General features: G+C 54.0%; 1 long non-coding RNA gene across 2 annotated transcripts in view; it reads right to left on the bottom strand.

Moving 5' to 3' along the window:
- LOC105311426 overlaps window positions 1–20,831 on the bottom strand; it is a 44,471-nt gene extending 23,640 nt beyond the window's left edge. Inside the window, exons 1-6 of one of the 2 annotated variants that reach the window (XR_002778861.1) lie at window positions 20,298–20,831; window positions 16,314–16,471; window positions 12,345–12,502; window positions 8,377–8,534; window positions 4,395–4,552; window positions 395–552 (exon numbers count right to left, since the gene is read on the bottom strand). This is a non-coding gene — a long non-coding RNA (uncharacterized LOC105311426). Of the gene's footprint in view, window positions 1–394; window positions 553–4,394; window positions 4,553–8,376; window positions 8,535–12,344; window positions 12,503–16,313; window positions 16,646–20,297 lie in introns of those variants that run through there. The other variant, XR_897675.2, reaches the window with a different exon arrangement.
- Between the last annotated feature and the right edge of the window lie 777 nt (window positions 20,832–21,608).

Here is a 21,608-nt window from a genome sequence, read left to right as displayed (position 1 = left end):
ATTCTCGGTGTTGACAAACCAACTGAAATGCTGAGCGATAGCAAGTGTGTGAATCATTTTCATGTAGAAATAAATCGTAACAGAGCATGTAAAATTAACTAGGTCTATATCCACACGGGTCAATCTAGAAATCGAAATAAAGCGAATAAAGCATATGCACCGGAAACTACCTTGATGGGGAGAATTTCAAAACTCGAGCAAGACTATAGTGTCCATGGAACCACCTTCTGAAGGAAAGACTGAGATCAAGGGTAGGAAACCTGAAAACCAACTTTAGGTCATGGGGAGTTAGGGATCAAAGGAGAGATGTTCGTTCCGTAGAGAGACCTTGCAACCGGCCTGCCACCTCTTCCGGCTTGAAAACTTACGAAGCGACGATGGCAAAAACACTCACCTGGATCAGATGTGAGGGAGGACCGCTTGCGTGACCGTCTCACTTTTTATGCACAGGACACTTTCGATCGTGGAAAGCCAGTGAAGACAGCCTAAATGGCCACGTGGCAATGCCTTAGGCGCGTTCCAATGCGTCCACCGGCTGGAACACGAGGCAACCTTTCGAAAACATACATCAAAAACAAAAAAATAAAACATTAGAGAAACGGAAAAAGGCTCCAGAGACATCTGAGTTGAAAGGGCAGGTGATAAAACGATTGCGCAGGGGGCACATTTCATTTCCAAATGTGTGCATGCCTCTATCCATCACATACGCCTAAACCTGAAGATAAACGCCAGTTCTCAACCTTGCTTGGATCGGCAGAGCGTGTCCCCAGGGGACTTGTGTTTTCTCCTATATATCAATTCCTGCAGCGAGTATATAGTCAATGGATCGGAAAAGCACAAGTCATGACGAATCTTTTCAGTAAGGAACATGGCAAAAGAACTGAGCTCTTAGCAGCAGTGTTCACCTGCAGACCAAAGAGGATTTGCGTTTGGTGTGCTTCTGCTGCCCTCCAGTGGAAGCACAGAAGAATGCATCGTGACTGTGGAGTAAAACATCACATCCAGGGCTGTTCCTTGAATATTGATAGATACTGCACCTACCTTAGGACTCAGAATTAATCCGTGCCCATTAGAGAAAATTGAGAAAGCCCACAAAGGTACAAAGGAATAAAAAAAGACCCAGCAGCTCACTTTCCCAGGGACTCAGGACTGCGAGATCCTGAGCAGGGGACCTAGAAAGGGCAGGGTGCACGGGCTCTCTCCGAGTCAAGTCGCCCTTTCTGCTATGGGAGTGCTAACGCTGAACTTGCTTGTCATACTTGATTCGAGCTTACTTCACCTATCACCACGCTCCTTGGGCATACAAACGAACAAATCGATAAACAAAAATAAAGAAATGAACGAATGAGGAAATCAATCAATCGATCGATCGATCAATGGATAAAAAATGCTTGTAATTTCACCCCGTTCAAATCCTTGGGTCGCTTCAGGTTTGGGCTCTGATTTGTGGATCTCGGTTTCTTTTCTCTTTCCTCTTTCTCTTTTTATCGTTTTTCTTTGGCGATGCTAAAAACATGTTGCCACGAACACCTGTTCTACACGATGTAACATATCTCTGCATCTGTATCTGAGTCCATATCTTGGCGAAATTAGATGAATATTTCTACCGTGCAGATCCCAAACAGCGTTCTGCTCAGCGGCTGCAGGATGGATAGATCTAGCAGATAGTGTCGACTTGTCCTTCGGAAAGTTGTAGCACTTCATGTTTGGCAACCAACGCACGAGGACACGTTTCCCATCCGCGATCCGATCCTGCACACTAGCGGCTGTCAGCGATCACTTTCTTTTCACGCTGGGCAACTTGTAAGGTAGAAAATGATCGGCCGCGACCGTTTCGGTTTGCATTTCTTTGATTCTGAGTAAGGTTCCACATCTTCTTCCTGTCTGCTAGTCGTGTGTGTTTCCTCGTACCCCTCTGTGGACGTCCTCATTTTCGATTGCCTGTTTAACCGTTCGATTCTTAATTTTTGCATTTGGATTTTCCGCTCTGCCAGAATCGGGTACGTGAGACCTTTCTCGTGTCTGTTGCCAATATCCGCCTCAATGATCACTTTCTAACCCTTTACCTCTGTTTCTCATCTTTTGGGTTGGGTTCGATTTGATTTGGTTTGGGTGGCAGCGCTCTTGTTTGGATTTGTTTCGTCTTCCTTTGGCCGTGCAGGCCTTTCTCACTGTTCCATAGGACACAAAATTGTTAACCTGTTCCCTTCAGGGTCTGGATGCTGATCACGTCAGAAAGGAAACTTCATACAGCTGAGCCAAACAATGGGCGGCCGGAGGGTGTGGCCTAAAGAGGCCTGGAGGCGGGGGAAGTGGACGACGGGGCGGGGCCGTGGCCTGAGCCGCTTCCAGGCCCAGAAACCTTTCCCAGGGCTGGCTGCCCTCGCCCCTTCCCTGGCTAACGGTTCCGCCCTTTCCCCAATGGGCTGGACACGCCCTCTCCCCGGAGACCCCTCGGGGCCCCCGCGAACCAGCGGGGACCCTCTCCATGCGACTTCCCCAGCCAGATCTGCCCCGGACGGCCATCACCAAGCTGAACCCGGTGGCTCATCTCAACTGGCTTCCCCCGACACTGGACGCTGGACGCCGGGGACCGCGTCGTCCTCGCCCTGACCTGCTCCCGTTCCCGAGGCGGGCACACAGTCGTTTGGCGAGAAACGACTCTTCCATCCCGGGATACTCGACCTCACGCCGGCGACACTCGGGCCCGGTCGACGCGCCGTGCGGGGCTGTGGCGCGCGGCGCAGGCCGTTAACGGCATCCCCGTTAACGGCTGCCGTTAACGGCCTCTACCCATCAGAAGCCAGCAGCACCCTGTGTTCGGGCCAAGCCCAAGTGTCCCCAGGCATCTCCCACTGACCACTGGGGCCCAGATCCGCACTGACAGGCACTGCTTCAGGACACGGGTGACCGAATAAAGGGATCCCGTTCAGCTGGTCACCGTGGTGACGCGGATGAAGCGGCACGAGGCCATTTTTCTCAGAGTCCAAACACACACGAGGTCGTTGGCGAAGGCCGACCGCGCTCTCCGTGCTCCACGCATCCTCACGCCTCTAGCGGAAACCACAGCCAAGCCATCCGCGCGCGGCGCGCTCCTGCCAGCCGGCCTGCGGCCCCGACACGCCGTCTGCGCCGGCGCTGCTCGCCACTGACGCCCCTTCGCCGAGGTCCGGTCACCCCGACCCGGGCATCTCGGCTCCTCCAACACCGGCTCCCCGCTCCCCGCTCCCCGTGCTCAGGGTCGGACGCTGGGCCAGGCCCCAGGCGGCCCGCACCCCGTGCACGTTTTCATCACAGCCGTGAGCGGGCGCCACGGACCGAGATCTTCCCGTGGGCCGGCACCGGCCCCCAGCACACACGCCTCATCTCACTCCGCCACAGCCCCGCCAGCTCATCCCGCTCTTAGCGAGGGATCTGAGGCCGAGCCGCAGGTACCATTTGGCCACAGGTCCCAGCACTCGGAAGCCGCAGCGGCACGATTGCAAGCCAGCTCTTTCCGACTCCGAGTAGAGCCCTTCTGGGCCGAGCGACCTGGCCCGAGCGCCCCTCACACTGCGGTCCGTCGGCGGGTCAGCTGGCACGGGGACGAAGCTCCTCCCACCGGCCCGGGACCGCGGCTTCTCGGCGTCCCGGCGTCCTCTGCTCCCCCGCTCACACCTACTCGCACCAGGCAGACTCCCTCCTCGTCACCGGAAACTGGGAACCATCAAACCCCTTCCCAAATGCAGGACAGAACCGTCCTCATTACCATTCTTGGGCATTCTCAACTAGTGAAGTTCATTCGTCTGTTTTCAAGGAGGAGGAGGAGGAGGAGGTAGAGGAGGAGGAGGAGGAGGTGAAGGAGGAGGAGGAAGAGGACGAGGAGGAGGACAGAAGGAGAAGACGCAGGTGGAAATTATGGGCAGGGATCCTTTCCAACGAGTCCAGGAGACAAGAAATTCGAATGGTGGCTGAGGCCCTAGACAAGCCGAAGGGGACAGGCCCCAACAAAAGACCCGTGATTCTCGGTGTTGACAAACCAACTGAAATGCTGAGCGATAGCAAGTGTGTGAATCATTTTCATGTAGAAAGAAATCGTAACAGAGCATGTAAAATTAACTAGGTCTATATCCACACGGGTCAATCTAGAAATCGAAATAAAGCGAATAAAGCATATGCACCGGAAACTACCTTGATGGGGAGAATTTCAAAACTCGAGCAAGACTATAGTGTCCATGGAACCACCTTCTGAAGGAAAGACTGAGATCAAGGGTAGGAAACCTGAAAACCAACTTTAGGTCATGGGGAGTTAGGGATCAAAGGAGAGATGTTCGTTCCGTAGAGAGACCTTGCAACCGGCCTGCCACCTCTTCCGGCTTGAAAACTTACGAAGCAACGATGGCAAAAACACTCACCTGGATCAGATGTGAGGGAGGACCGCTTGCGTGACCGTCTCACTTTTTATGCACAGGACACTTTCGATCGTGGAAAGCCAGTGAAGACAGCCTAAATGGCCACGTGGCAATGCCTTAGGCGCGTTCCAATGCGTCCACCGGCTGGAACACGAGGCAACCTTTCGAAAACATACATCAAAAACAAAAAAATAAAACATTAGAGAAACGGAAAAAGGCTCCAGAGACATCTGAGTTGAAAGGGCAGGTGATAAAACGATTGCGCAGGGGGCACATTTCATTTCCAAATGTGTGCATGCCTCTATCCATCACATACGCCTAAACCTGAAGATAAACGCCAGTTCTCAACCTTGCTTGGATCGGCAGAGCGTGTCCCCAGGGGACTTGTGTTTTCTCCTATATATCAATTCCTGCAGCGAGTATATAGTCAATGGATCGGAAAAGCACAAGTCATGACGAATCTTTTCAGTAAGGAACATGGCAAAAGAACTGAGCTCTTAGCAGCAGTGTTCACCTGCAGACCAAAGAGGATTTGCGTTTGGTGTGCTTCTGCTGCCCTCCAGTGGAAGCACAGAAGAATGCATCGTGACTGTGGAGTAAAACATCACATCCAGGGCTGTTCCTTGAATATTGATAGATACTGCACCTACCTTAGGACTCAGAATTAATCCGTGCCCATTAGAGAAAATTGAGAAAGCCCACAAAGGTACAAAGGAATAAAAAAAGACCCAGCAGCTCACTTTCCCAGGGACTCAGGACTGCGAGATCCTGAGCAGGGGACCTAGAAAGGGCAGGGTGCACGGGCTCTCTCCGAGTCAAGTCGCCCTTTCTGCTATGGGAGTGCTAACGCTGAACTTGCTTGTCATACTTGATTCGAGCTTACTTCACCTATCACCACGCTCCTTGGGCATACAAACGAACAAATCGATAAACAAAAATAAAGAAATGAACGAATGAGGAAATCAATCAATCGATCGATCGATCAATGGATAAAAAATGCTTGTAATTTCACCCCGTTCAAATCCTTGGGTCGCTTCAGGTTTGGGCTCTGATTTGTGGATCTCGGTTTCTTTTCTCTTTCCTCTTTCTCTTTTTATCGTTTTTCTTTGGCGATGCTAAAAACATGTTGCCACGAACACCTGTTCTACACGATGTAACATATCTCTGCATCTGTATCTGAGTCCATATCTTGGCGAAATTAGATGAATATTTCTACCGTGCAGATCCCAAACAGCGTTCTGCTCAGCGGCTGCAGGATGGATAGATCTAGTAGATAGTGTCGACTTGTCCTTCGGAAAGTTGTAGCACTTCATGTTTGGCAACCAACGCACGAGGACACGTTTCCCATCCGCGATCCGATCCTGCACACTAGCGGCTGTCAGCGATCACTTTCTTTTCACGCTGGGCAACTTGTAAGGTAGAAAATGATCGGCCGCGACCGTTTCGGTTTGCATTTCTTTGATTCTGAGTAAGGTTCCACATCTTCTTCCTGTCTGCTAGTCGTGTGTGTTTCCTCGTACCCCTCTGTGGACGTCCTCATTTTCGATTGCCTGTTTAACCGTTCGATTCTTAATTTTTGCATTTGGATTTTCCGCTCTGCCAGAATCGGGTACGTGAGACCTTTCTCGTGTCTGTTGCCAATATCCGCCTCAATGATCACTTTCTAACCCTTTACCTCTGTTTCTCATCTTTTGGGTTGGGTTCGATTTGATTTGGCTTGGGTGGCAGTGCTCTTGTTTGGATTTGTTTCGTCTTCCTTTGGCCGTGCAGGCCTTTCTCACTGTTCCATAGGACACAAAATTGTTAACCTGTTCCCTTCAGGGTCTGGATGCTGATCACGTCAGAAAGGAAACTTCATACAGCTGAGCCAAACAATGGGCGGCCGGAGGGTGTGGCCTAAAGAGGCCTGGAGGCGGGGGAAGTGGACGACGGGGCGGGGCCATGGCCTGAGCCGCCTCCAGGCCCAGAAACCTTTCCCAGGGCTGGCTGCCCTCGCCCCTTCCCTGGCTAACGGTTCCGCCCTTTCCCCAGCGGCTGGACACGCCCTCTCCCCGGAGACCCCTCGGGCCCCCGCGAACCAGCGGGGACCCTCTCCATGCGACTTCCCCAGCCCGATCTGCCCCGGACGGCCATCACCAAGCTGAACCCGGTGGCTCATCTCAACTGGCTTCCCCCGACACTGGACGCTGGACGCCGGGGACCGCGTCGTCCTCGCCCTGACCTGCTCCCGTTCCCGAGGCGGGCACACAGTCGTTTGGCGAGAAACGACTCTTCCATCCCGGGATACTCGACCTCACGCCGGCGACACTCGGGCCCGGTCGACGCGCCGTGCGGGGCTGTGGCGCGCGGCGCAGGCCGTTAACGGCATCCCCGTTAACGGCTGCCGTTAACGGCCTCTGCCCATCAGAAGCCAGCAGCACCCTGTGTTCGGGCCAAGCCCAAGTGTCCCCAGGCATCTCCCACTGACCACTGGGGCCCAGATCCGCACTGACAGGCACTGCTTCAGGACACGGGTGACCGAATAAAGGGATCCCGTTCAGCTGGTCACCGTGGTGACGCGGATGAAGCGGCACGAGGCCATTTTTCTCAGAGTCCAAACACACACGAGGTCGTTGGCGAAGGCCGACCGCGCTCTCCGTGCTCCACGCATCCTCACGCCTCTAGCGGAAACCACAGCCAAGCCATCCGCGCGCGGCGCGCTCCTGCCAGCCGGCCTGCGGCCCCGACACGCCGTCTGCGCCGGCGCTGCTCGCCACTGACGCCCCTTCGCCGAGGTCCGGTCACCCCGACCCGGGCATCTCGGCTCCTCCAACACCGGCTCCCCGCTCCCCGCTCCCCGCTCCCCGCTCCCCGTGCTCAGGGTCGGACGCTGGGCCAGGCCCCAGGCGGCCCGCACCCCGTGCACGTTTTCATCACAGCCGTGAGCGGGCGCCACGGACCGAGATCTTCCCGTGGGCCGGCACCGGCCCCCAGCACACACGCCTCATCTCACTCCGCCACAGCCCCGCCAGCTCATCCCGCTCTTAGCGAGGGATCTGAGGCCGAGCCGCAGGTACCATTTGGCCACAGGTCCCAGCACTCGGAAGCCGCAGCGGCACGATTGCAAGCCAGCTCTTTCCGACTCCGAGTGGAGCCCTTCTGGGCCGAGCGACCTGGCCCGAGCGCCCCTCACACTGCGGTCCGTCGGCGGGTCAGCTGGCACGGGGACGAAGCTCCTCCCACCGGCCCGGGACCGCGGCTTCTCGGCGTCCCGGCGTCCTCTGCTCCCCCGCTCACACCTACTCGCACCAGGCAGACTCCCTCCTCGTCACCGGAAACTGGGAACCATCAAACCCCTTCCCAAATGCAGGACAGAACCGTCCTCATTACCATTCTTGGGCATTCTCAACTAGTGAAGTTCATTCGTCTGTTTTCAAGGAGGAGGAGGAGGAGGAGGAGGAGGACGAGGACGAGGAGGAGGACAGAAGGAGAAGACGCAGGTGGAAATTATGGGCAGGGATCCTTTCCAACGAGTCCAGGAGACAAGAAATTCGAATGGTGGCTGAGGCCCTAGACAAGCCGAAGGGGACAGGCCCCAACAAAAGACCCGTGATTCTCGGTGTTGACAAACCAACTGAAATGCTGAGCGATAGCAAGTGTGTGAATCATTTTCATGTAGAAAGAAATCGTAACAGAGCATGTAAAATTAACTAGGTCTATATCCACACGGGTCAATCTAGAAATCGAAATAAAGCGAATAAAGCATATGCACCGGAAACTACCTTGATGGGGAGAATTTCAAAACTCGAGCAAGACTATAGTGTCCATGGAACCACCTTCTGAAGGAAAGACTGAGATCAAGGGTAGGAAACCTGAAAACCAACTTTAGGTCATGGGGAGTTAGGGATCAAAGGAGAGATGTTCGTTCCGTAGAGAGACCTTGCAACCGGCCTGCCACCTCTTCCGGCTTGAAAACTTACGAAGCGACGATGGCAAAAACACTCACCTGGATCAGATGTGAGGGAGGACCGCTTGCGTGACCGTCTCACTTTTTATGCACAGGACACTTTCGATCGTGGAAAGCCAGTGAAGACAGCCTAAATGGCCACGTGGCAATGCCTTAGGCGCGTTCCAATGCGTCCACCGGCTGGAACACGAGGCAACCTTTCGAAAACATACATCAAAAACAAAAAAATAAAAAATTAGAGAAATGGAAAAAGGCTCCAGAGACATCTGAGTTGAAAGGGCAGGTGATAAAACGATTGCGCAGGGGGCACATTTCATTTCCAAATGTGTGCATGCCTCTATCCATCACATACGCCTAAACCTGAAGATAAACGCCAGTTCTCAACCTTGCTTGGATCGGCAGAGCGTGTCCCCAGGGGACTTGTGTTTTCTCCTATATATCAATTCCTGCAGCGAGTATATAGTCAATGGATCGGAAAAGCACAAGTCATGACGAATCTTTTCAGTAAGGAACATGGCAAAAGAACTGAGCTCTTAGCAGCAGTGTTCACCTGCAGACCAAAGAGGATTTGCGTTTGGTGTGCTTCTGCTGCCCTCCAGTGGAAGCACAGAAGAATGCATCGTGATTGTGGAGTAAAACATCACATCCAGGGCTGTTCCTTGAATATTGATAGATACTGCACCTACCTTAGGACTCAGAATTAATCCGTGCCCATTAGAGAAAATTGAGAAAGCCCACAAAGGTACAAAGGAATAAAAAAAGACCCAGCAGCTCACTTTCCCAGGGACTCAGGACTGCGAGATCCTGAGCAGGGGACCTAGAAAGGGCAGGGTGCACGGGCTCTCTCCGAGTCAAGTCGCCCTTTCTGCTATGGGAGTGCTAACGCTGAACTTGCTTGTCATACTTGATTCGAGCTTACTTCACCTATCACCACGCTCCTTGGGCATACAAACGAACAAATCGATAAACAAAAATAAAGAAATGAACGAATGAGGAAATCAATCAATCGATCGATCGATCAATGGATAAAAAATGCTTGTAATTTCACCCCGTTCAAATCCTTGGGTCGCTTCAGGTTTGGGCTCTGATTTGTGGATCTCGGTTTCTTTTCTCTTTCCTCTTTCTCTTTTTATCGTTTTTCTTTGGCGATGCTAAAAACATGTTGCCACGAACACCTGTTCTACACGATGTAACATATCTCTGCATCTGTATCTGAGTCCATATCTTGGCGAAATTAGATGAATATTTCTACCGTGCAGATCCCAAACAGCGTTCTGCTCAGCGGCTGCAGGATGGATAGATCTAGTAGATAGTGTCGACTTGTCCTTCGGAAAGTTGTAGCACTTCATGTTTGGCAACCAACGCACGAGGACACGTTTCCCATCCGCGATCCGATCCTGCACACTAGCGGCTGTCAGCGATCACTTTCTTTTCACGCTGGGCAACTTGTAAGGTAGAAAATGATCGGCCGCGACCGTTTCGGTTTGCATTTCTTTGATTCTGAGTAAGGTTCCACATCTTCTTCCTGTCTGCTAGTCGTGTGTGTTTCCTCGTACCCCTCTGTGGACGTCCTCATTTTCGATTGCCTGTTTAACCGTTCGATTCTTAATTTTTGCATTTGGATTTTCCGCTCTGCCAGAATCGGGTACGTGAGACCTTTCTCCTGTCTGTTGCCAATATCCGCCTCAATGATCACTTTCTAACCCTTTACCTCTGTTTCTCATCTTTTGGGTTGGGTTCGATTTGATTTGGCTTGGGTGGCAGTGCTCTTGTTTGGATTTGTTTCGTCTTCCTTTGGCCGTGCAGGCCTTTCTCACTGTTCCATAGGACACAAAATTGTTAACCTGTTCCCTTCAGGGTCTGGATGCTGATCACGTCAGAAAGGAAACTTCATACAGCTGAGCCAAACAATGGGCGGCCGGAGGGTGTGGCCTAAAGAGGCCTGGAGGCGGGGGAAGTGGACGACGGGGCGGGGCCATGGCCTGAGCCGCCTCCAGGCCCAGAAACCTTTCCCAGGGCTGGCTGCCCTCGCCCCTTCCCTGGCTAACGGTTCCGCCCTTTCCCCAGCGGCTGGACACGCCCTCTCCCCGGAGACCCCTCGGGCCCCCGCGAACCAGCGGGGACCCTCTCCATGCGACTTCCCCAGCCCGATCTGCCCCGGACGGCCATCACCAAGCTGAACCCGGTGGCTCATCTCAACTGGCTTCCCCCGACACTGGACGCTGGACGCCGGGGACCGCGTCGTCCTCGCCCTGACCTGCTCCCGTTCCCGAGGCGGGCACACAGTCGTTTGGCGAGAAACGACTCTTCCATCCCGGGATACTCGACCTCACGCCGGCGACACTCGGGCCCGGTCGACGCGCCGTGCGGGGCTGTGGCGCGCGGCGCAGGCCGTTAACGGCATCCCCGTTAACGGCTGCCGTTAACGGCCTCTGCCCATCAGAAGCCAGCAGCACCCTGTGTTCGGGCCAAGCCCAAGTGTCCCCAGGCATCTCCCACTGACCACTGGGGCCCAGATCCGCACTGACAGGCACTGCTTCAGGACACGGGTGACCGAATAAAGGGATCCCGTTCAGCTGGTCACCGTGGTGACGCGGATGAAGCGGCACGAGGCCATTTTTCTCAGAGTCCAAACACACACGAGGTCGTTGGCGAAGGCCGACCGCGCTCTCCGTGCTCCACGCATCCTCACGCCTCTAGCGGAAACCACAGCCAAGCCATCCGCGCGCGGCGCGCTCCTGCCAGCCGGCCTGCGGCCCCGACACGCCGTCTGCGCCGGCGCTGCTCGCCACTGACGCCCCTTCGCCGAGGTCCGGTCACCCCGACCCGGGCATCTCGGCTCCTCCAACACCGGCTCCCCGCTCCCCGCTCCCCGTGCTCAGGGTCGGACGCTGGGCCAGGCCCCAGGCGGCCCGCACCCCGTGCACGTTTTCATCACAGCCGTGAGCGGGCGCCACGGACCGAGATCTTCCCGTGGGCCGGCACCGGCCCCCAGCACACACGCCTCATCTCACTCCGCCACAGCCCCGCCAGCTCATCCCGCTCTTAGCGAGGGATCTGAGGCCGAGCCGCAGGTACCATTTGGCCACAGGTCCCAGCACTCGGAAGCCGCAGCGGCACGATTGCAAGCCAGCTCTTTCCGACTCCGAGTGGAGCCCTTCTGGGCCGAGCGACCTGGCCCGAGCGCCCCTCACACTGCGGTCCGTCGGCGGGTCAGCTGGCACGGGGACGAAGCTCCTCCCACCGGCCCGGGACCGCGGCTTCTCGGCGTCCCGGCGTCCTCTGCTCCCCCGCTCACACCTACTCGCACCAGGCAGACTCCCTCCTCGTCACCGGAAACTGGGAACCATCAAACCCCTTCCCAAATGCAGGACAGAACCGTCCTCATTACCATTCTTGGGCATTCTCAACTAGTGAAGTTCATTCGTCTGTTTTCAAGGAGGAGGAGGAGGAGGAGGAGGAGGACGAGGACGAGGAGGAGGACAGAAGGAGAAGACGCAGGTGGAAATTATGGGCAGGGATCCTTTCCAACGAGTCCAGGAGACAAGAAATTCGAATGGTGGCTGAGGCCCTAGACAAGCCGAAGGGGACAGGCCCCAACAAAAGACCCGTGATTCTCGGTGTTGACAAACCAACTGAAATGCTGAGCGATAGCAAGTGTGTGAATCATTTTCATGTAGAAATAAATCGTAACAGAGCATGTAAAATTAACTAGGTCTATATCCACACGGGTCAATCTAGAAATCGAAATAAAGCGAATAAAGCATATGCACCGGAAACTACCTTGATGGGGAGAATTTCAAAACTCGAGCAAGACTATAGTGTCCATGGAACCACCTTCTGAAGGAAAGACTGAGATCAAGGGTAGGAAACCTGAAAACCAACTTTAGGTCATGGGGAGTTAGGGATCAAAGGAGAGATGTTCGTTCCGTAGAGAGACCTTGCAACCGGCCTGCCACCTCTTCCGGCTTGAAAACTTACGAAGCAACGATGGCAAAAACACTCACCTGGATCAGATGTGAGGGAGGACCGCTTGCGTGACCGTCTCACTTTTTATGCACAGGACACTTTCGATCGTGGAAAGCCAGTGAAGACAGCCTAAATGGCCACGTGGCAATGCCTTAGGCGCGTTCCAATGCGTCCACCGGCTGGAACACGAGGCAACCTTTCGAAAACATACATCAAAAACAAAAAAATAAAACATTAGAGAAACGGAAAAAGGCTCCAGAGACATCTGAGTTGAAAGGGCAGGTGATAAAACGATTGCGCAGGGGGCACATTTCATTTCCAAATGTGTGCATGCCTCTATCCATCACATACGCCTAAACCTGAAGATAAACGCCAGTTCGTCAACCTTGCTTGGATCGGCAGAGCGTGTCTCCAGGGGACTTGTGTTTTCTCCTATATATCAATTCCTGCAGCGAGTATATAGTCAATGGATCGGAAAAGCACAAGTCATGACGAATCTTTTCAGTAAGGAACATGGCAAAAGAACTGAGCTCTTAGCAGCAGTGTTCACCTGCAGACCAAAGAGGATTTGCGTTTGGTGTGCTTCTGCTGCCCTCCAGTGGAAGCACAGAAGAATGCATCGTGACTGTGGAGTAAAACATCACATCCAGGGCTGTTCCTTGAATATTGATAGATACTGCACCTACCTTAGGACTCAGAATTAATCCGTGCCCATTAGAGAAAATTGAGAAAGCCCACAAAGGTACAAAGGAATAAAAAAAGACCCAGCAGCTCACTTTCCCAGGGACTCAGGACTGCGAGATCCTGAGCAGGGGACCTAGAAAGGGCAGGGTGCACGGGCTCTCTCCGAGTCAAGTCGCCCTTTCTGCTATGGGAGTGCTAACGCTGAACTTGCTTGTCATACTTGATTCGAGCTTACTTCACCTATCACCACGCTCCTTGGGCATACAAACGAACAAATCGATAAACAAAAATAAAGAAAGGAACGAATGAGGAAATCAATCAATCGATCGATCGATCAATGGATAAAAAATGCTTGTAATTTCACCCCGTTCAAATCCTTGGGTCGCTTCAGGTTTGGGCTCTGATTTGTGGATCTCGGTTTCTTTTCTCTTTCCTCTTTCTCTTTTTATCGTTTTTCTTTGGCGATGCTAAAAACATGTTGCCACGAACACCTGTTCTACACGATGTAACATATCTCTGCATCTGTATCTGAGTCCATATCTTGGCGAAATTAGATGAATATTTCTACCGTGCAGATCCCAAACAGCGTTCTGCTCAGCGGCTGCAGGATGGATAGATCTAGTAGATAGTGTCGACTTGTCCTTCGGAAAGTTGTAGCACTTCATGTTTGGCAACCAACGCACGAGGACACGTTTCCCATCCGCGATCCGATCCTGCACACTAGCGGGTGTCAGCGATCACTTTCTTTTCACGCTGGGCAACTTGTAAGGTAGAAAATGATCGGCCGTGACCCTTTCGGTTTGCATTTCTTTGATTCTGAGTAAGGTTCCACATCTTCTTCCTGTCTGCTAGTCGTGTGTGTTTCCTCGTACCCCTCTGTGGACGTCCTCATTTTCGATTGCCTGTTTAACCGTTCGATTCTTAATTTTTGCATTTGGATTTTCCGCTCTGCCAGAATCGGGTACGTGAGACCTTTCTCGTGTCTGTTGCCAATATCCGCCTCAATGATCACTTTCTAACCCTTTACCTCTGTTTCTCATCTTTTGGGTTGGGTTCGATTTGATTTGGTTTGGGTGGCAGTGCTCTGGTTTGGATTTGTTTCGTCTTCCTTTGGCCTTGCAGGCCTTTCTCACTGTTCCATAGGACACAAAATTGTTAACCTGTTCCCTTCAGGGTCTGGATGCTGATCACGTCAGAAAGGAAACTTCATACAGCTGAGCCAAACAATGGGCGGCCGGAGGGTGTGGCCTAAAGAGGCCTGGAGGCGGGGGAAGTGGACGACGGGGCGGGGCCATGGCCTGAGCCGCCTCCAGGCCCAGAAACCTTTCCCAGGGCTGGCTGCCCTCGCCCCTTCCCTGGCTAACGGTTCCGCCCTTTCCCCAGCGGCTGGACACGCCCTCTCCCCGGAGACCCCTCGGGCCCCCGCGAACCAGCGGGGACCCTCTCCATGCGACTTCCCCAGCCCGATCTGCCCCGGACGGCCATCACCAAGCTGAACCCGGTGGCTCATCTCAACTGGCTTCCCCCGACACTGGACGCTGGACGCCGGGGACCGCGTCGTCCTCGCCCTGACCTGCTCCCGTTCCCGAGGCGGGCACACAGTCGTTTGGCGAGAAACGACTCTTCCATCCCGGGATACTCGACCTCACGCCGGCGACACTCGGGCCCGGTCGACGCGCCGTGCGGGGCTGTGGCGCGCGGCGCAGGCTGTTAACGGCATCCCCGTTAACGGCTGCCGTTAACGGCCTCTGCCCATCAGAAGCCAGCAGCACCCTGTGTTCGGGCCAAGCCCAAGTGTCCCCAGGCATCTCCCACTGACCACTGGGGCCCAGATCCGCACTGACAGGCACTGCTTCAGGACACGGGTGACCGAATAAAGGGATCCCGTTCAGCTGGTCACCGTGGTGACGCGGATGAAGCGGCACGAGGCCATTTTTCTCAGAGTCCAAACACACACGAGGTCGTTGGCGAAGGCCGACCGCGCTCTCCGTGCTCCACGCATCCTCACGCCTCTAGCGGAAACCACAGCCAAGCCATCCGCGCGCGGCGCGCTCCTGCCAGCCGGCCTGCGGCCCCGACACGCCGTCTGCGCCGGCGCTGCTCGCCACTGACGCCCCTTCGCCGAGGTCCGGTCACCCCGACCCGGGCATCTCGGCTCCTCCAACACCGGCTCCCCGCTCCCCGCTCCCCGTGCTCAGGGTCGGACGCTGGACCAGGCCCCAGGCGGCCCGCACCCCGTGCACGTTTTCATCACAGCCGTGAGCGGGCGCCACGGACCGAGATCTTCCCGTGGGCCGGCACCGGCCCCCAGCACACACGCCTCATCTCACTCCGCCACAGCCCCGCCAGCTCATCCCGCTCTTAGCGAGGGATCTGAGGCCGAGCCGCAGGTACCATTTGGCCACAGGTCCCAGCACTCGGAAGCCGCAGCGGCACGATTGCAAGCCAGCTCTTTCCGACTCCGAGTGGAGCCCTTCTGGGCCGAGCGACCTGGCCCGAGCGCCCCTCACACTGCGGTCCGTCGGCGGGTCAGCTGGCACGGGGACGAAGCTCCTCCCACCGGCCCGGGACCGCGGCTTCTCGGCGTCCCGGCGTCCTCTGCTCCCCCGCTCACACCTACTCGCACCAGGCAGACTCCCTCCTCGTCACCGGAAACTGGGAACCATCAAACCCCTTCCCAAATGCAGGACAGAACCGTCCTCATTACCATTCTTGGGCATTCTCAACTAGTGAAGTTCATTCGTCTGTTTTCAAGGAGGAGGAGGAGGAGGAGGAGGAGGACGAGGACGAGGAGGAGGACAGAAGGAGAAGACGCAGGTGGAAATTATGGGCAGGGATCCTTTCCAACGAGTCCAGGAGACAAGAAATTCGAATGGTGGCTGAGGCCCTAGACAAGCCGAAGGGGACAGGCCCCAACAAAAGACCCGTGATTCTCGGTGTTGACAAACCAACTGAAATGCTGAGCGATAGCAAGTGTGTGAATCATTTTCATGTAGAAATAAATCGTAACAGAGCATGTAAAATTAACTAGGTCTATATCCACACGGGTCAATCTAGAAATCGAAATAAAGCGAATAAAGCATATGCACCGGAAACTACCTTGATGGGGAGAATTTCAAAACTCGAGCAAGACTATAGTGTCCATGGAACCACCTTCTGAAGGAAAGACTGAGATCAAGGGTAGGAAACCTGAAAACCAACTTTAGGTCATGGGGAGTTAGGGATCAAAGGAGAGATGTTCGTTCCGTAGAGAGACCTTGCAACCGGCCTGCCACCTCTTCCGGCTTGAAAACTTACGAAGCGACGATGGCAAAAACACTCACCTGGATCAGATGTGAGGGAGGACCGCTTGCGTGACCGTCTCACTTTTTATGCACAGGACACTTTCGATCGTGGAAAGCCAGTGAAGACAGCCTAAATGGCCACGTGGCAATGCCTTAGGCGCGTTCCAATGCGTCCACCGGCTGGAACACGAGGCAACCTTTCGAAAACATACATCAAAAACAAAAAAATAAAACATTAGAGAAACGGAAAAAGGCTCCAGAGACATCTGAGTTGAAAGGGCAGGTGATAAAACGATTGCGCAGGGGGCACATTTCATTTCCAAATGTGTGCATGCCTCTATCCATCACATACGCCTAAACCTGAAGATAAACGCCAGTTCTCAACCTTGCTTGGATCGGCAGAGCGTGTCCCCAGGGGACTTGTGTTTTCTCCTATATATCAATTCCTGCAGCGAGTATATAGTCAATGGATCGGAAAAGCACAAGTCATGACGAATCTTTTCAGTAAGGAACATGGCAAAAGAACTGAGCTCTTAGCAGCAGTGTTCACCTGCAGACCAAAGAGGATTTGCGTTTGGTGTGCTTCTGCTGCCCTCCAGTGGAAGCACAGAAGAATGCATCGTGACTGTGGAGTAAAACATCACATCCAGGGCTGTTCCTTGAATATTGATAGATACTGCACCTACCTTAGGACTCAGAATTAATCCGTGCCCATTAGAGAAAATTGAGAAAGCCCACAAAGGTACAAAGGAATAAAAAAAGACCCAGCAGCTCACTTTCCCAGGGACTCAGGACTGCGAGATCCTGAGCAGGGGACCTAGAAAGGGCAGGGTGCACGGGCTCTCTCCGAGTCAAGTCGCCCTTTCTGCTATGGGAGTGCTAACGCTGAACTTGCTTGTCATACTTGATTCGAGCTTACTTCACCTATCACCACGCTCCTTGGGCATACAAACGAACAAATCGATAAACAAAAATAAAGAAATGAACGAATGAGGAAATCAATCAATCGATCGATCGATCAATGGATAAAAAATGCTTGTAATTTCACCCCGTTCAAATCCTTGGGTCGCTTCAGGTTTGGGCTCTGATTTGTGGATCTCGGTTTCTTTTCTCTTTCCTCTTTCTCTTTTTATCGTTTTTCTTTGGCGATGCTAAAAACATGTTGCCACGAACACCTGTTCTACACGATGTAACATATCTCTGCATCTGTATCTGAGTCCATATCTTGGCGAAATTAGATGAACATTTCTACCGTGCAGATCCCAAACAGCGTTCTGCTCAGCGGCTGCAGGATGGATAGATCTAGTAGATAGTGTCGACTTGTCCTTCGGAAAGTTGTAGCACTTCATGTTTGGCAACCAACGCACGAGGACACGTTTCCCATCCGCGATCCGATCCTGCACACTAGCGGCTGTCAGCGATCACTTTCTTTTCACGCTGGGCAACTTGTAAGGTAGAAAATGATCGGCCGTGACCGTTTCGGTTTGCATTTCTTTGATTCTGAGTAAGGTTCCACATCTTCTTCCTGTCTGCTAGTCGTGTGTGTTTCCTCGTACCCCTCTGTGGACGTCCTCATTTTCGATTGCCTGTTTAACCGTTCGATTCTTAATTTTTGCATTTGGATTTTCCGCTCTGCCAGAATCGGGTACGTGAGACCTTTCTCGTGTCTGTTGCCAATATCCGCCTCAATGATCACTTTCTAACCCTTTACCTCTGTTTCTCATCTTTTGGGTTGGGTTCGATTTGATTTGGCTTGGGTGGCAGTGCTCTTGTTTGGATTTGTTTCGTCTTCCTTTGGCCGTGCAGGCCTTTCTCACTGTTCCATAGGACACAAAATTGTTAACCTGTTCCCTTCAGGGTCTGGATGCTGATCACGTCGGAAAGGAAACTTCATACAGCTGAGCCAAACAATGGGCGGCCGGAGGGTGTGGCCTAAAGAGGCCTGGAGGCGGGGGAAGTGGACGACGGGGCGGGGCCATGGCCTGAGCCGCCTCCAGGCCCAGAAACCTTTCCCAGGGCTGGCTGCCCTCGCCCCTTCCCTGGCTAACGGTTCCGCCCTTTCCCCAGCGGCTGGACACGCCCTCTCCCCGGAGACCCCTCGGGCCCCCGCGAACCAGCGGGGACCCTCTCCATGCGACTTCCCCAGCCCGATCTGCCCCGGACGGCCATCACCAAGCTGAACCCGGTGGCTCATCTCAACTGGCTTCCCCCGACACTGGACGCTGGACGCCGGGGACCGCGTCGTCCTCGCCCTGACCTGCTCCCGTTCCCGAGGCGGGCACACAGTCGTTTGGCGAGAAACGACTCTTCCATCCCGGGATACTCGACCTCACGCCGGCGACACTCGGGCCCGGTCGACGCGCCGTGCGGGGCTGTGGCGCGCGGCGCAGGCCGTTAACGGCATCCCCGTTAACGGCTGCCGTTAACGGCCTCTGCCCATCAGAAGCCAGCAGCACCCTGTGTTCGGGCCAAGCCCAAGTGTCCCCAGGCATCTCCCACTGACCACTGGGGCCCAGATCCGCACTGACAGGCACTGCTTCAGGACACGGGTGACCGAATAAAGGGATCCCGTTCAGCTGGTCACCGTGGTGACGCGGATGAAGCGGCACGAGGCCATTTTTCTCAGAGTCCAAACACACACGAGGTCGTTGGCGAAGGCCGACCGCGCTCTCCGTGCTCCACGCATCCTCACGCCTCTAGCGGAAACCACAGCCAAGCCATCCGCGCGCGGCGCGCTCCTGCCAGCCGGCCTGCGGCCCCGACACGCCGTCTGCGCCGGCGCTGCTCGCCACTGACGCCCCTTCGCCGAGGTCCGGTCACCCCGACCCGGGCATCTCGGCTCCTCCAACAACGGCTCCCCGCTCCCCGCTCCCCGCTCCCCGTGCTCAGGGTCGGACGCTGGGCCAGGCCCCAGGCGGCCCGCACCCCGTGCACGTTTTCATCACAGCCGTGAGCGGGCGCCACGGACCGAGATCTTCCCGTGGGCCGGCACCGGCCCCCAGCACACACGCCTCATCTCACTCCGCCACAGCCCCGCCAGCTCATCCCGCTCTTAGCGAGGGATCTGAGGCCGAGCCGCAGGTACCATTTGGCCACAGGTCCCAGCACTCGGAAGCCGCAGCGGCACGATTGCAAGCCAGCTCTTTCCGACTCCGAGTGGAGCCCTTCTGGGCCGAGCGACCTGGCCCGAGCGCCCCTCACACTGCGGTCCGTCGGCGGGTCAGCTGGCACGGGGACGAAGCTCCTCCCACCGGCCCGGGACCGCGGCTTCTCGGCGTCCCGGCGTCCTCTGCTCCCCCGCTCACACCTACTCGCACCAGGCAGACTCCCTCCTAGTCACCGGAAACTGGGAACCATCAAACCCCTTCCCAAATGCAGGACAGAACCGTCCTCATTACCATTCTTGGGCATTCTCAACTAGTGAAGTTCATTCGTCTGTTTTCAAGGAGGAGGAGGAGGAGGAGGAGGAGGAGGAGGAGGAAGAGGACGAGGAGGAGGACAGAAGGAGAAGACGCAGGTGGAAATTATGGGCAGGGATCCTTTCCAACGAGTCCAGGAGACAAGAAATTCGAATGGTGGCTGAGGCCCTAGACAAGCCGAAGGGGACAGGCCCCAACAAAAGACCCGTGATTCTCGGTGTTGACAAACCAACTGAAATGCTGAGCGATAGCAAGTGTGTGAATCATTTTCATGTAGAAAGAAATCGTAACAGAGCATGTAAAATTAACTAGGTCTATATCCACACGGGTCAATCTAGAAATCGAAATAAAGCGAATAAAGCATATGCACCGGAAACTACCTTGATGGGGAGAATTTCAAAACTCGAGCAAGACTATAGTGTCCATGGAACCACCTTCTGAAGGAAAGACTGAGATCAAGGGTAGGAAACCTGAAAACCAACTTTAGGTCATGGGGAGTTAGGGATCAAAGGAGAGATGTTCGTTCCGTAGAGAGACCTTGCAACCGGCCTGCCACCTCTTCCGGCTTGAAAACTTACGAAGCGACGATGGCAAAAACACTCACCTGGATCAGATGTGAGGGAGGACCGCTTGCGTGACCGTCTCACTTTTTATGCACAGGACACTTTCGATCGTGGAAAGCCAGTGAAGACAGCCTAAATGGCCACGTGGCAATGCCTTAGGCGCGTTCCAATGCGTCCACCGGCTGGAACACGAGGCAACCTTTCGAAAACATACATCAAAAACAAAAAAATAAAACATTAGAGAAACGGAAAAAGGCTCCAGAGACATCTGAGTTGAAAGGGCAGGTGATAAAACGATTGCGCAGGGGGCACATTTCATTTCCAAATGTGTGCATGCCTCTATCCATCACATACGCCTAAACCTGAAGATAAACGCCAGTTCGTCAACCTTGCTTGGATCGGCAGAGCGTGTCTCCAGGGGACTTGTGTTTTCTCCTATATATCAATTCCTGCAGCGAGTATATAGTCAATGGATCGGAAAAGCACAAGTCATGACGAATCTTTTCAGTAAGGAACATGGCAAAAGAACTGAGCTCTTAGCAGCAGTGTTCACCTGCAGACCAAAGAGGATTTGCGTTTGGTGTGCTTCTGCTGCCCTCCAGTGGAAGCACAGAAGAATGCATCGTGACTGTGGAGTAAAACATCACATCCAGGGCTGTTCCTTGAATATTGATAGATACTGCACCTACCTTAGGACTCAGAATTAATCCGTGCCCATTAGAGAAAATTGAGAAAGCCCACAAAGGTACAAAGGAATAAAAAAAGACCCAGCAGCTCACTTTCCCAGGGACTCAGGACTGCGAGATCCTGAGCAGGGGACCTAGAAAGGGCAGGGTGCACGGGCTCTCTCCGAGTCAAGTCGCCCTTTCTGCTATGGGAGTGCTAACGCTGAACTTGCTTGTCATACTTGATTCGAGCTTACTTCACCTATCACCACGCTCCTTGGGCATACAAACGAACAAATCGATAAACAAAAATAAAGAAATGAACGAATGAGGAAATCAATCAATCGATCGATCGATCAATGGATAAAAAACGCTTGTAATTTCACCCCGTTCAAATCCTTGGGTCGCTTCAGGTTTGGGCTCTGATTTGTGGATCTCGGTTTCTTTTCTCTTTCCTCTTTCTCTTTTTATCGTTTTTCTTTGGCGATGCTAAAAACATGTTGCCACGAACACCTGTTCTACACGATGTAACATATCTCTGCATCTGTATCTGAGTCCATATCTTGGCGAAATTAGATGAACATTTCTACCGTGCAGATCCCAAACAGCGTTCTGCTCAGCGGCTGCAGGATGGATAGATCTAGTAGATAGTGTCGACTTGTCCTTCGGAAAGTTGTAGCACTTCAT

The sequence above is a fragment of the Pteropus vampyrus genome, unplaced genomic scaffold (genome assembly GCF_000151845.1).
Source record: "Pteropus vampyrus isolate Shadow unplaced genomic scaffold, Pvam_2.0 Scaffold1000003901, whole genome shotgun sequence".
NCBI classification, from domain to species: domain Eukaryota; kingdom Metazoa; phylum Chordata; class Mammalia; order Chiroptera; family Pteropodidae; genus Pteropus; species Pteropus vampyrus.
This window is presented reverse-complemented; position numbering and strand designations above follow the sequence as displayed.